This window comes from Capricornis sumatraensis, chromosome 17 (genome assembly GCF_032405125.1).
Source record: "Capricornis sumatraensis isolate serow.1 chromosome 17, serow.2, whole genome shotgun sequence".
Taxonomy (NCBI): domain Eukaryota; kingdom Metazoa; phylum Chordata; class Mammalia; order Artiodactyla; family Bovidae; genus Capricornis; species Capricornis sumatraensis.
Window position 1 is genome coordinate 26,023,416 of NC_091085.1, and position 13,537 is coordinate 26,036,952.

A 13,537-nucleotide genomic window follows, 5' to 3' on the forward strand; every position below is an offset into this window, starting at 1 on the left:
ATAAATAGACAGTGTGTATTCCCTTAGTGACTCAATTTTCTTTTTTTCAGATTGGAAAATTGAAATTCTATAACTCAGATGTAAGCGATAACAAGGATTTGGCCAGAAATAGCGTCTAGGGCTCAGATTCTTAGGCAGGAGCATGGCAGGTGGATTGCAGAGTCATCTGGTGGTAGGGATGGCTTTTACACAAGCTTGTTCTCCTGTAGGCATGTTAAATCGCTCAGACCTGGCCCACTCTTTGAGACCCCATGGACCATAACCCTCCAGGCTCCTCTGTCCATGGGATTCTCCAGGCAAGAATACTGGAGTGGGTTGCCATGACCTCCTCCAGGGAATGAATCTTCCCCACCCAGGGATACAACCTAATAGTCTTAGGTCTCCTGCATTGGCAGGCGGGCTCCTTACCACTAACGCCACCTGGTAAACTCACCTTTCCCCCCTATCTTTTGGCCCCCCTGCAGTGTATGTGGGATCTTAGTTTCCTGACCAGGGCCTGAATCCCCGCCCCCTGCAGTGGACGTGTGGTGTCTTAACCATTGGACTGCCAGGGAAATCCCTATCCTATAGCTTTGACTGGGGATTAGTTCAAAGCACTTTAAAGGAGAATGAGAGATTCTTATGAATATTAGAAATAACCTGATCAGTTATTATCAATTAAACAAGAGTGAGAAACATCACTGTGCAACTTAATTTCCCTAAAAAGACTCCATTTAGGATTGGTCTTGGTCCTGGAGCGGGAGGTGTGCTGGACCACTCCCATCAGCAGAAGCTTTGTGGCCACTCTGTCCCAGGCGATGACATCTCCCGGACAATGATCTCAAACACACGTGTTCCTGCTCTGCCTCACTTCTCCCACTGCCCTGCCCTTAGTTCTCTTAGAAACGCCACCCTTACACCAGTATTTCCTAGACAAATCTTGCTTTCAAACTAATGGATAGATTTAATGGAAGATGAACAAAAGCTATTCTCTTCTTCCTGTTCCCATTAAGTGATTAACCGGAGTGATCAGGAAAATACCGTTTCTGTTCAAAAGGAGAAATATTTAGAGAGCAAATTTCCTTCACCTTTTCCCAACTGTTTTCAGAAAACAAGAAAATAGCAGCTTGTTCTGGTGCCTGATCCCGCCCCCTCCTCTCCCAGCTCTCCCTCCTCCCCCTGTGAGCACCCCCCCCTCCCAACTACACTCCTTCAGCTACAAGAAGAGGTTATCAAGGTGATAATAAGCGAGAAAATGTTCCAACCTTGTTTTAAGCCTCAGCCACATTGCACTGCTTAAAAGAGGTTAAATGCTTGTGTGAACCCGTGTTTTCCACACCCGGCCAGGCAGCCCTAAGCCGGGCTGATCCCGCCTCTCCTCGCCCCCTCTCTGCCAGAGACTCGTGGTTCAGGATGATTGAGGTGGTCTCAGCCTCCCCAGCAGCTGCTGACTTGCACTTGGAAATTCAATCCTCTCAAGGTAATTCCTCAGCTTATGAAAAACTTCTAGCAGTGAATTCTGAATTTGATGCCGCCCACTCCCAGCGGGCAACTGGCAGGCTCTCTGACTTCCAGCAGCCTCCTGGCCTGAGTGAGTGGGGTGCATTGTGTTATTTATCAAGGTAGTTTTACAAGGGACTTCCCTGGCCGTCCAGTGGTTAGGATTCTGCACTTCCACTGCTGGGGGCCAGGGTTCAATCCCTGCTTGAGGAACTAAGATCCCACAAGCCCTGCAGCAAAACAAAGTTGTTTTACAAGCAGGACTGTTTTGGTCTCATTAGGAGATTTCTAGCTATTTCTAGAGCACCACTCTTGATCTCCTTTCTCTCCTGAGGTCTTCTATATCTCAAATGACTTGGGGTCCATCTGGTCACCTGTAGGCCACAAGTTGGCCTGGCTTCTGCTGCTAAGTTGCTTCAGTCGTGTCCGACTCTGTGCGACCCCATAGATGGCAGCCCAACAGGCTCCCCCGTCCCTGGGATTCTCCAGGCAAGAACACTGGAGTGGGTTACCATTGCCTTCTCCAATGCATGAAAGTGAAAAGTGAAAGGGAAGTTGCTCAGTCGTGTCCGACTCTTAGCGACCTCATGGACTGCAGCCTACCAGGCTCCTCCGTCTATGGGATTTTCCAGGCAAGAGTACTGGAGTGGGTTGCCATTGCCTTCTCCGGGCCTGGCTTCTACGTCAGTGTAAAACTGTTGCAGGAGGGGGAACCCCTTGCAGGGCCGGAGTGTGGTCTCTTATCTCACGCTCAGAAATGAATTGTCCAAGGAGACATGTTGACAAAGCAAGAGGTTTATTGGGAAGGGGCACCTGGGGGGAGAGCAGGAGGTAAGGGAACCCAGGAGAACTGTCCTGCCACGTGGCTCACAGTCTTGGGTTTTATGGTGATGGGGTTGGTTTCCAGGTTGTCGCTGGCCAGTCATTCTGACTCAGGGTCCTTCCTGGTGGTGTACACATCGCTCAGCCAAGATGGATGCCAGCGAGAAAGAATCTGGGAGGTCGGTAGGACATGTGGGCTGGCAGCTCTTCTCTCCTCTTGACCTTTCCCCATTGGTGGTAGCGTGTCAGTTTCATGCAATGAGTAACAAACTAACAATAGTTAGTTTCATGCAATAATAATTCACACAAGTGGCTATTCTCTTGCCCAGCCAGGGCAGGTGGTTTCAGTGTTTCCCCTGAAAACAACTGTGCTTGTCTCCTCTTGGCTGGAGCATATCTCACTGCTTAGAGTGGCACTCTGTACTAAGGTTGGGAGGCCAAACGAATTGTGAAAGGAGCTGTGGAGTTACCATTTGCTATGATAACTCGGTCACCTCCTGCGAGCTGGTGGAGATGGACATCTTTTAAAAAGCAGATGGGGTACCAGGTTTGGAGAAATTCTACTCAGTTCGAGGAAGTTACCCAGAGATTCTGAAATAACCATCTGCTTTTCAGATGTGGGGGATCAGTATTCTCAAGCAGTGACACTGTGCCCTGCTTTTCATCCCTCACCCTGAAAGCTGCTCTCGTCCCCATGGCAGGAAGTCCCTTGTCGTGGTTGCAGACGCTGCTGTGACAATCCTCTGCCTCATAACGGGGACAGCTTTGGGGTGGGAGGATCCAAATGTCCTTGTCTCCTAAAGCTTCAGCTCTGAGTTTCAGGATGTGTTTTGGCAAGTGCAAATCCAATAGTAGTTGAACCCTTGATAATCTTTTATGCCCTGTAGAAGTATGTTTTTATTCATCCGTTTCTTCAGGAGATACGAAATAAAGCTGTTCCATTCTAGGCATAAATTAGCATTTATAACAATGCATTGCAAAAAATGTAATTTAAATAGAACTGATTAGAATTTTGATAGGGCACCTAGGAACCTCTAAACAAATGCCGATCAGGTAATGAGTGGAACAAGTCATTTATTTCAGTGGTTCAGCTATTTGTTCGATGATTGGGTCACAGTTTCCCAAACATCTACAGTGACTGTTCATTAATTATTCACTTCTCGCCAGTAATTGTCCAATTTAACTACAAACTGTGAGCTTATAGGCAAAGCCACAGAAGACAGCCAAGGGAAAAAGGAACAACCTAGATAAAAGTATATTTTCTTTTTGTAATAGCATTCGCTAATTCAAGGACTTAGAGAGAGGGGAGCTATTGTTAGACTTTGGCCTTGGTCTTGCCTACACGTGGTGGACTAAATTGCTCACCATTTGTTAAGCGGGGACATTTAAGCTCCAGAGTGCTGAGCTTTGCAAATGAGGCTGTTCAAGTTGGCATTCAGCCTGTCTTTGTGGGTAGAGCCTCACCTTTGGGTCATTGAGCAACGTTCTGTAAGTGGGACAGAGAAGCTTTGAATGCTATCAACTGGATCCCATGTTTTTTCAGGGTCCTCCTCTTGGAAAATGTTCTGAGTCAATCTGAAAGCTTCATGTGCAGGGTTTTTCTCCTTTGATATTTTGGAGGTTTTTCTTTTCTTATGAAGATGAAGATGTTTCTCTCTTTCATGAGTTCCGCTCACATCCAGGGAATTCTTGGTGGGCAGTGGTTTCGCTGGTATATCCTTACATTCCCTGATCTGTTTTACTTATTATCTTCACTGGTAATTAATGTTAGTTTGTCAGCCCTATTGTCTTGATATAATCTTGGTATTAGTAGGATGTCATTTTCTAGAATGCAGATTAGAAATGAAATCCTAAGAAAGGCAATAAACAACTTTCCCCCCAGGTCAGAATGAAGCATTTTTTGTTTTGTTTTGTTTTCGAAGCATTGTTCTAAAGGAAGAATCATCAGTTTTCAGTTCAGTTGCTCAGTCATGTCTGACTCTTTGCAACCCCATGGACTGTAGCACACCAGCCTTCCCTATCCATCACCAACTCCTGGAGCTTACTCAAACTCATGTCCATCGAGTGGGTGATGCCATCCAGCCATCTCATCCTCTGTCCTCCCATTCTCCTCCTGCCTTCAATCTTTCCCAGCATCAGGGTCTTTTCCAATAAGTCAGTTCTTCACATCAGGTGGCCAAAGTATTGGAGCTTCAGCATCTGTTCTTCTAATGAATATTCAGGACTGATTTCCTTTAGGATGGACTAGTTGGATCTCCTTGCAGTCCAAGGGACTCTCAAGAGTATTCTCCAACACCACAGTTCAAAAGCATCAATTCTTCAGCGCTCAGCTTTCTTCATGGTCCAACTCTCACATCCATACATGACTACTGGAAAAACCATAGCTCTGACTGGACGAACCTTTGTTGGCAAAGTAATGTCTCTCTTTTTTAAATATGCTGTCTAGGTTGGTCATAACTTTTCTTCCAAGGAGCAAGTGTCTTTTAATTTCATGGCTGCAGTCACCATCTGCAGTGATTTTAGAGCCTCCCAAAATAAAGTCTGTCACTGTTTCCATTGTTTCCCCATCTATTTGCCATGAAGTGATGGGACTGGATGCCATGATCTTTGTTTTCTGAATGTTGAGATTAAGCCAACTTCTTCACTCTCCTCTTTCACTTTTATCAAGAGGCTCTATAGTTCTTCTTTGCTTTCTGCCATAGGGTGTGTCATCTGCATATCTGAGGTTATTGATATTTCTCCTGGCAATCTTGATTCCAGCTTGTGCTTTGTCCAGCCCGGCATTGCATATAAGTTAAATAAGCCGGGTGACAATAATCATCAGTATTATAGTTTTAATGTTGCTCTCCTTGCTCTGGGGATTTTGTGGCTGAAGAACCTCCAGGGCTGAGGCTCTACAAAGTGGAGCATGCTTTGAACAAAGGCCTGATATCCCAGCAGGTGTGAGAACAGGGCTAACCTGGTCCTGCTGTCTGACAGGCTAATGATTGTCACAGCGATTTGTCTGAGTGGCATTGTCTTTTTTGATTCTGCTGCCTGAAAAGAGAACATCTTCCTTCCTTTGGGTCATGGCCACATACAAAGCATGCATCTAAGTCACTACCCAGTGGGCCATTATTACTAAATTAATAAAGCCGGGGTCTGGGTGATGCCCCGATGCTGACAGTGGAGTGACAAGCGTGTGTAGAGAATTTCTGTTGTATATGAAAACAACAGTGAATATCTCTGGGACAGAGTCTTTGTTGCCCAAACTCATGGTATCTGTGTGAGAGAAAAAGTGAACATTTGTTATTGCTGGAAGAATTTACAGCAGCCTGGCTCTATGTTTGCAGAATTCACCCATCATTTGAATACCTGCTTCTTTGAATAGGTGTCAGGCCATTTTATAGGTGAGTAAACTAAGGCAAAGAGAGGTAAAGAGATTTGCCGTACTCACAAAACAATTCTGAGGCCCAGGAGGCATGAAACCAGTGGTCCACCTCAAAGCAATTTTAAATCACTGAGGCCTATGTGTATGCCTGTGCTTTTCTTTCAAAATAGAGGGAAAAGGAAATAGATATACTATTAGAGACGGCTGATACTGTTTTCAACACTGATGATATTGGTTCTCATGAACTCTGCTATTTAGATATATGCTAAGAGAACTCACTACCTTGGAACAAGCAAATGGCAAATGGATAAAATATTGTGTTTGGGGTAATTTATTTTCTCTGGCTCTGTTAACTCTTGAGCAATTAACTGGATTATTTCCTTAATGTGAACAATGATTCTCTTCATACTAAAACAATTAGTTGGACAATTGTGTTAGGGTGAACATTTACTTTTATTATTTTTTTCCTTTCCTCCTATCACCTCCTTCCCCACATGTCTGGCTGTCTCTCTGGGAGCCATTTCAAATGCGTAATATCTGCGGGAAGATTGGAAGCTCTCAAACATCATAGCCAGGAAGTACAGCTGCACATTTCTTCTCAGCAGATCTCCGCATATCTTTGGAATTTTATGTCGTGTTTACTTTCCAATCACTGGATTCCGTGTTATAATGTCTCCATTATTTTGATGGGGAGATTAGAGCTGATTGTTGCTCACAGCAGCCTTCAGCCACCCCCGGTGAGACCTCCGCAGCTTACCTTATCATAATATTGGAAAGCAATTTCTCTTGACTGCTGTGAACCCATGCCAGAAATCCGAAATGCTGCCACAGTCATTAAGTGATTTCCAATTAGTTAATTGGTTTCACAGGCTGCTTCTTTCTAAACTGCACCTTAAATGAAAAGCAGAACCATCCATTTTTGAAAGAGAGGAACAAAAAAAATCCTGGGGCCTTTGGGTTTTCAGATCCTAAAACGAAGCATACTTTGGAAAAAACGGCATGAAAAACAGCAGTCCTGCAGAACATTATCATTTATAATTTTATTTATTTGTTTTGGGCTGTGCTAGGTCTCGATTACCGCCCGGTCTTTTCTCTAGTTGTGGCGAGCGGGGATTGCTCTTCGTTGCAGGGCTTCTCATTGTGGAGGCTTCTCTTGCTGGGAGCACGGGCTTCAGTAGTTGAGTTTCTTGGGCGCTAGAGCACAGGCTTAGTAGCTGAGGTGCATGGGCTTAGCTGTTCTCTGGCACGTGGGATCTTCCCGGATCGGAGATCGAGCCTGTGTCACCTACATTGACAGGCGGATTCTTTACCACTGAATCACCACGGAAGCCCTGAAAATATGATTACAGAAAAAGAATGTATTCTGTCTCCCAGCTTTCCCAAGCGGTGGAGAGTTTCTTTTGCCCACTTTGACTCTGAATTCAAAGAAGTGAGGTAGGCTATTGCAGAGCAGCACAGCGCATGAAGAGTTTCTAGATCCACATGGATTCTTCTCCAGGGAAGCCGCCTGGCCTGAGTGTTGGGTCTCCAGGGCAATATTTGCTTGGTTGCTCTGACATGCTATTAACCCTCACTGAGCACTGAGCGAAGTCCTTGAGAATGGTTCTTTAATAGGCTGCTTTTCAGAAAGGGATTTGGATATGGTTAGGAGTGTGTGTCAGACTTTATTTTTTTGGGCTCCAAAATCACTGCAGATGGTGACTGCAGCCATGAAATTAAAAGACGCTTACTCCTTGGAAGAAAAGTTATGACCAACCTAGATAGCATATTCAAAAGCAGAGACATTACTTCGCCGACTAAGGTCTGTCTAGTCAAGGCTATGGTTTTTCCAGTAGTCATGTATGGATGTGAGAGTTGGACTGTGAAGAAGGCTGAGCACCGAAGAATTGATGCTTTTGAACTGTGGTGTTGGAGAAGACTCTTGAGAGTCCCTTGGACTGCAAGGAGATCCAACCAGTCCATTCTGAAGGAGATCAGCCCTGGGATTTCTTTGAAAGGAATGATGCTGAAGCTGAAACTCCAGCGCTTTGGCCACCTCATGCAAAGAGTTGACTCATTGGAAAAGACTCTGATGCTGGGAGGGATTGGGGGCAGGAGGAGAAGGGGACGACAGAGGATGAGATGGCTGGATGGCATCACTGACTCGATGGACGTGAGTCTGAGTGAACTCCGGGAGCTGGTGATGGAAAGGGAGGCCTGGCGTGCTGCGATTCATGGGGTTGCAAAGAGTCGGACATGACTGAGCGACTGAACTGAAATGAACTAAAGGGGTGTGTGTGTGTCTGAGTTGCTCAGTTGTGTTCGACTCTTTGTGACCCCAAGGACTAAAGCCCGCCAGGCTCCTCTGAACATGGAATTCTCTAGGCAAGAAGACTAGAGTGGGTAGCCATTCCCTTCTCCAGGGAATCTTCCTGACCCAGGGATTGAACCTGGGTCTCCTGCATTGCAGGCAGATTCTGTACGATCTGAACCACCAGGGAAGCCCCATGGTTAGGTATATGGACTGTCAAAAGGAGTGAGGTGAAGGAAGGTGAAAGGTTTATTAGAATATCTCTAGTTAATGGTGGGGAGTCATAAACAGGAGTTGTGAGCAATTACTGATTTGCACAACAGAGTAAATATTTATTTAATAGGGTAAATAGGGTAATAACTAGCCACTAGGTAAATCAGTCATCTCTTTTCTTTGCTAGAGAAACCTAATGAGAGAAAATCTAATGGTAGATAGAATGCATAAAAAGTAAATGCAAAATTTCCTCTCTGTTATTTAGATAAAAATGCAGTCATTCAGATAAGAAGCAGCAGAGAGTAGTGGTTAAAAGCAGACTCTGGAGACAAATTATCTGGGTGGAAATCCTGACAATCACTTTCTAGTTGTGTAACTTGTGGCAAGTTGCTTGACCTCTATGTGCTTCAGTCTCCCGTGAAACAGGGGAGAGGAGCTTTAATACCGTCCTCCCAAGGTTGTTATGAAGGGTGAACATAATGGGTTAAAACCCATCAGTTCCTAAGAACCAGGTTTGATACATAATTTGTTCAAGAAACCAGATTTTATCATACGCCATGTTTTGAAAAAGATTCACTGTTTGATCTTTACATTGAAAAAACCCTCTCCTCTTTTGGGTAAGTACCCATGAGAACTAACTCTCAAAGGAGGGCAATAGCTGAGTTGCTGGGGGCCCATTTGGTTGGTCAGTCCATCTGTCAGTCAGCTATGTTCCCTGCCATTAACTCTTTCAGACAGTTTCTTTCCTTCAAATTGATCTTTTTGTTAAAGAACAATTTTTATGTTAGAGAAGTAGATTAAATTGGAAGAGTAGAAAAGGCAAGGATTGGAATACTGGGTCAGAAAGAGACAAACAACTTGTGTGCAGGTGTATATATATATGTGTGTGTGTGTGTGTCTGTCTGTTTGAAAGACAGAGACTGAGAGACAGACAGATGCACACACAGACAGACATGCACACAGAGAGAGACAGGGAGAGAGAACATTTGGGTAGCAACAGAAAATCTTCGCTGAGTAGGGGACCAAGGTGAATCCGGAGGCAAAGAAGAGAGGACAGGCAGCCCTGGCTGGCGCTGGTGCCTTTCCGTCTGCTTTGGAAGCAGTTGGTTCATCATTTCAGCAGCCTGGAGTCCTTCAGTAATGACTTTATGGATTAAAATTTAAAACCAAATTAGATGTGTTTACAAAACAGCACCCACACTGAATTGATAATGAGCTGCCAAAAGTTGGTCTGACAATTATCCGGGAGCCCTGGGGTGTGCCGTTCTGGTAGATGGTCCTGTTGTTTATTGGTGTGGGTAAAGCCGCAGCCACCCTTTCTTCTGTATCTATTCCCCTCCCTGCCTAAAGATAGCACTTTTAGGAGATATGCTGGCAGGCACAAGTAAGTAATGCATGTTTCCTGGCCTTGATAGTGACTCTGGTAGAAGTTTGTCTGCTTTTTGGGTATGTCTTTAAACATTTTTAAGTTTCCTTGTGCAGCCCATTCATTCCAGTGGAAACCATGGTTTAAAAAAAATACTAAGTTTGAGATCTCATAACGATACAGGAATTCTTAGATGGTGTGCTGTGAAAGTGAAAGGTTTTCAGGGATGGTGAATTCTTCTGCCTCTTTCCAGCAGTCATCCCGTTTCCTAGCACATAGCTATTTCAGAAAGGGAGAGTCTTTCATTCCAGTTATATGCAACAGAACGCAGTATTTTCTACTCATATATTTTTTAGAGCAGGAGCTGCTTTTTCAAGTTTGTTAATCAGTATAAAGGAAAGAAATCATCAAAGTGAATGCTTCTTGGTCCTATCTAGAGACAGCAACACTTTTTCTTGTAATGAAGCGCATCAGTAGATTTATTTCTATGGTCCATGAAGCTAGTTATGACTCAATAAATATTAAATCAATCAGCTGAATAATCTCTCCCTGCCCTCGAGGAACTTATGATCTGCTGAACCAAGATGAATCATGTCCCTTTATCTTTTAATATTTTTTGACTTTCGCTTTTGGGGAAGAAAATCTCAAGAATTTCCAACCAGGGAGCCTGAAGAGGTTTGGGCTGTGATGCACTTAAATTCATTTACAAGCCAGTGAGAAGATTTGGTAGGAGTTGTTACCTGAGCATTAATAATGCTTGTGAGATGGCCCCTTTATAAAAGAGAGTTAAGTGCTAAAATAACACCAGGGCTAAAGAAAGTGTGGCTGCTGGTGGTGATCCAAGGGGGTGTGTGTTGTGTCTCCAGGGGTAGGGAGACGGAGACGAGCACACTGGGACCAGACGGTACCATCTGTTAATCACAGAATTTAAAGCCACAATTCAATTACATGGGATTCCATGCTAATATGAGTGGCTTTTCCATTTCAGAAGGCAGCAGGAGCCTGCAGTATAGTCAGTGCGCATCCGAAAGCCTGATTAAATGTGTTGGGGGTGCACATGGAATATTTTAGTCTCGGGATATTATTTATATTGAAACAGGAGCATCTTGGGGGAACAGAGCTGCACTAAAGCCACACACTTAATGGATGATCTTTTGCTTTCAGAGAGGCTGTGTGTTCTGCGTGGACTCCAGTGGCCCTGGAAAAGGTCTTGGCATCTTCCTGACCTGCTGTAAACCTGCTCGCTGGGCTCAGACACATTAGAAATAAACAAAATGCACTTGTTTGAATGGATGCCAGGCATTAAGCTGCGGCTCCTGGACTTTGTATCAGGGACTCCAGCAGGGACGGTTATCCTCTGGTTGCACTGCAGTTTGGGTAACAGGAAATTTAAAACTAAAGGAGCCAGATATTTAACCCCTACAGGGGCTTGGTCCTGAGACTATTCTTTGGTTCTTGAGCCTTTAGGAAGCTCCTGATCTGATAGGAGGGAGGGTGCTCCCCTGCCCCCAACATTTAACCCCTTCTCGCTGCTCTGACTCTTACCTTGCTCCCTCCACCTGGGGTTTCCTTCCTTCTATTGTATTGGCCAAAAGGATTGGGTTTTATACTATCTCATGGAAAACCAGAGGGAGCTTTTTGGCCAACCTGATACTTCTAGATGTCCCAGCTCAACTCATTCTTCAAGAGCCAGCTAAAATGTCAGATTGGTTTTCCTTGCTGCCTCCCTTCACTAATTCTTCTTCTTCTCCTTTATTTCCCCCCCCCCCGTGGTTTTTTTTTTTTAAAGGCTTTTTATTGAATTTGTTACAATATTGCTTCTGTTTTTTATGTTTTGGTTTTTTGGCCTGGAGGCATGTGGTATCTTAGCTCCCTGAGCAGGAATTAAACCCGCACCCCCTGCATTGCAAGGCAAAGTCTCAACCACTGGACTACCAGGGAAGTCCCCCTTCACTAATTCTTATCCTCCTCACCCCGCAGCCCCATCCCCATAAAGCACTCAGGAAGCATGTCATCTGTGTTAGCAGTTCAGTTGTGTCCAACTCATTGTGACCCTGTGGACTGTAGCCCGCCAGGCTCCTTTGTCCATGGGGATTCTCCAGGCAAGAATGCTGGAGTGGGTTGCCATGCCCTCCTCCAGGGGAATCTTCCCAACCCAAGGGATTGAACCTAGGTCTCCCACATTGCGGGCAGATTCTTTACCAACTCAGCCACCAGGGAAGCCCATAGCCTCATAGAAAAGCATGGATTTTGGACTAGATAAGTCTGAGTTTATCTTTCAGTTCTTACAGTTATTGTGTGAGTTTAGGTAAGGCTTCTTCTGGTAAGGCTTCTTATCCTCTTTAGCCTTACTTACCCTTAGCTATAAAATGGGGATAATGCTACTTACCTTAGGGTTTGTAGGCACATTAAATGATATCACCAAGTACAAGGCTGCATAGAGAATATTCCATAGGTCTTAGTTCCTTCATCCAGCTGGTGGTAATTCTTCACCTTGTGGTCATGGATCTCTTAAGAAGATCTGATGAAAGTGATGGTCTCTGCTCCCAGGGGAAAAAGATACATGATCAGATTTTCATACAATTGTAGGAAATTCAGGGATCCCTAAAGTCCAAACAAGAACCCCTTAGGGGTGGTGGTCCCAGGACCTCCCTGGTGGGTCAGTGGTTAGGACTCCATGCTTCCACTGCAGGGGGCACAGGTTTAATCCCTGGTCAGGGAACTAAGATCCAGCAAGTTTCAAGGTATGGTGAAAAAAAAAAAAAAAGAGTGGTGATCCCTTGGTTAAACCCCTCCTCCACCAAAATAACCACATTTGTAAGACTGAAAAGAGACCTGGCACTTATGAGGGGCTGAACAAACTCTGGTTAATCTCAACTCTTCCAAAATTGCAATCGGTGTACACCAGGCCTGGAGGAAATCTAGTTGTAATTTTTCCTTATATTTAGTTTCGGGAAGCTGTCATGGCCAAGTGACAGAAATACCTCGGAGTGGAGAGTCTAGTCCTTGACTGACATGTCTTCCAGCTGGCCTGCCATACCTGCTTTGAACAAATCTGGCCTTTTCAAAGATCTTCCCTTTCTTGTCCGACTCTACCCTGCAGTCCTGTGTGTGCTGCTATCCAGCCAGGAGACGTGTTTTGCTGACATCTCTGTCTTCGCTCTCTGTATGGGATTTATAGCAATTATCCTCTGCTTGGTCCCGGTGTCTGTATTTTGGCAGGCCGCCCTGCCTTCCATGTGATAAGTGCTTTGCAGACAGTGCAGCCGGAGCTCTGCCAAGCCTAATGTCACCCCCATCAGATGCCACCTGGGTCTAGGGGTTACCTCCGCCTGCCCCTTCTTTTCTAAGTCTGCTGGTACAGGTTCCCCTGGTACTATGTTTAAAAGCACAAAGTGATGTGCAAGCCTGGCTGTCATCCAGTGCCTTGGAACAATGTTAGCAGTGAACCTAGATAACTCAGGCATCTCTGAGTGTTTTTTATAGCCCGTACTACCTGGATTGGTTTGTCTGACTGTGTACAGCAAGTAAATGAACTGGATAATCGCCATATTTCTATTCCACTCCGTGCTGTGTAGCCTGCGCCTCTGGAAACAAAAGTTTTCTCTCCAACAAAGTCAGTCCTCAAGAACAATGGTACCTCCTGGGGGTGAGTCCCTTTGTCAGCATGTGCCAAGGTATGACTAATCAAATTGGCTCAAAAAAACCCCACCTTTTTCCCATTTGACTTTCATTTGATATTTTCACTGAAGAGCAAGCCACAAGGACAACAACAGAGAAGCTCCGAAAGCAAACAAACAAAACTCAAACCAGCTTCTCTCTCCCTCCCCCCCAAAATAACCATCTCTCATTGATGTGTCCCGTTCTGGGTGTGCAGGTCAGGCTGTACTTATTTTCTGGCTGCTTTGTGAGTGTCCATATCTGAGAGCCCAGGAATACTACAGATCACTGTTTCTCAAACTTGAATGTGCCTTCAGATCACCTGGAAATCTTGCTG

At 44.9% G+C, this 13,537-nt stretch overlaps 1 pseudogene; it reads left to right on the forward strand.

The window, feature by feature from the left end:
* The first annotated feature begins 1,392 nt into the window (after nucleotides 1-1,392).
* Nucleotides 1,393-13,537, forward strand: part of LOC138094063 (large ribosomal subunit protein eL32-like) — an 83,849-nt pseudogene continuing 71,704 nt past the window's right edge.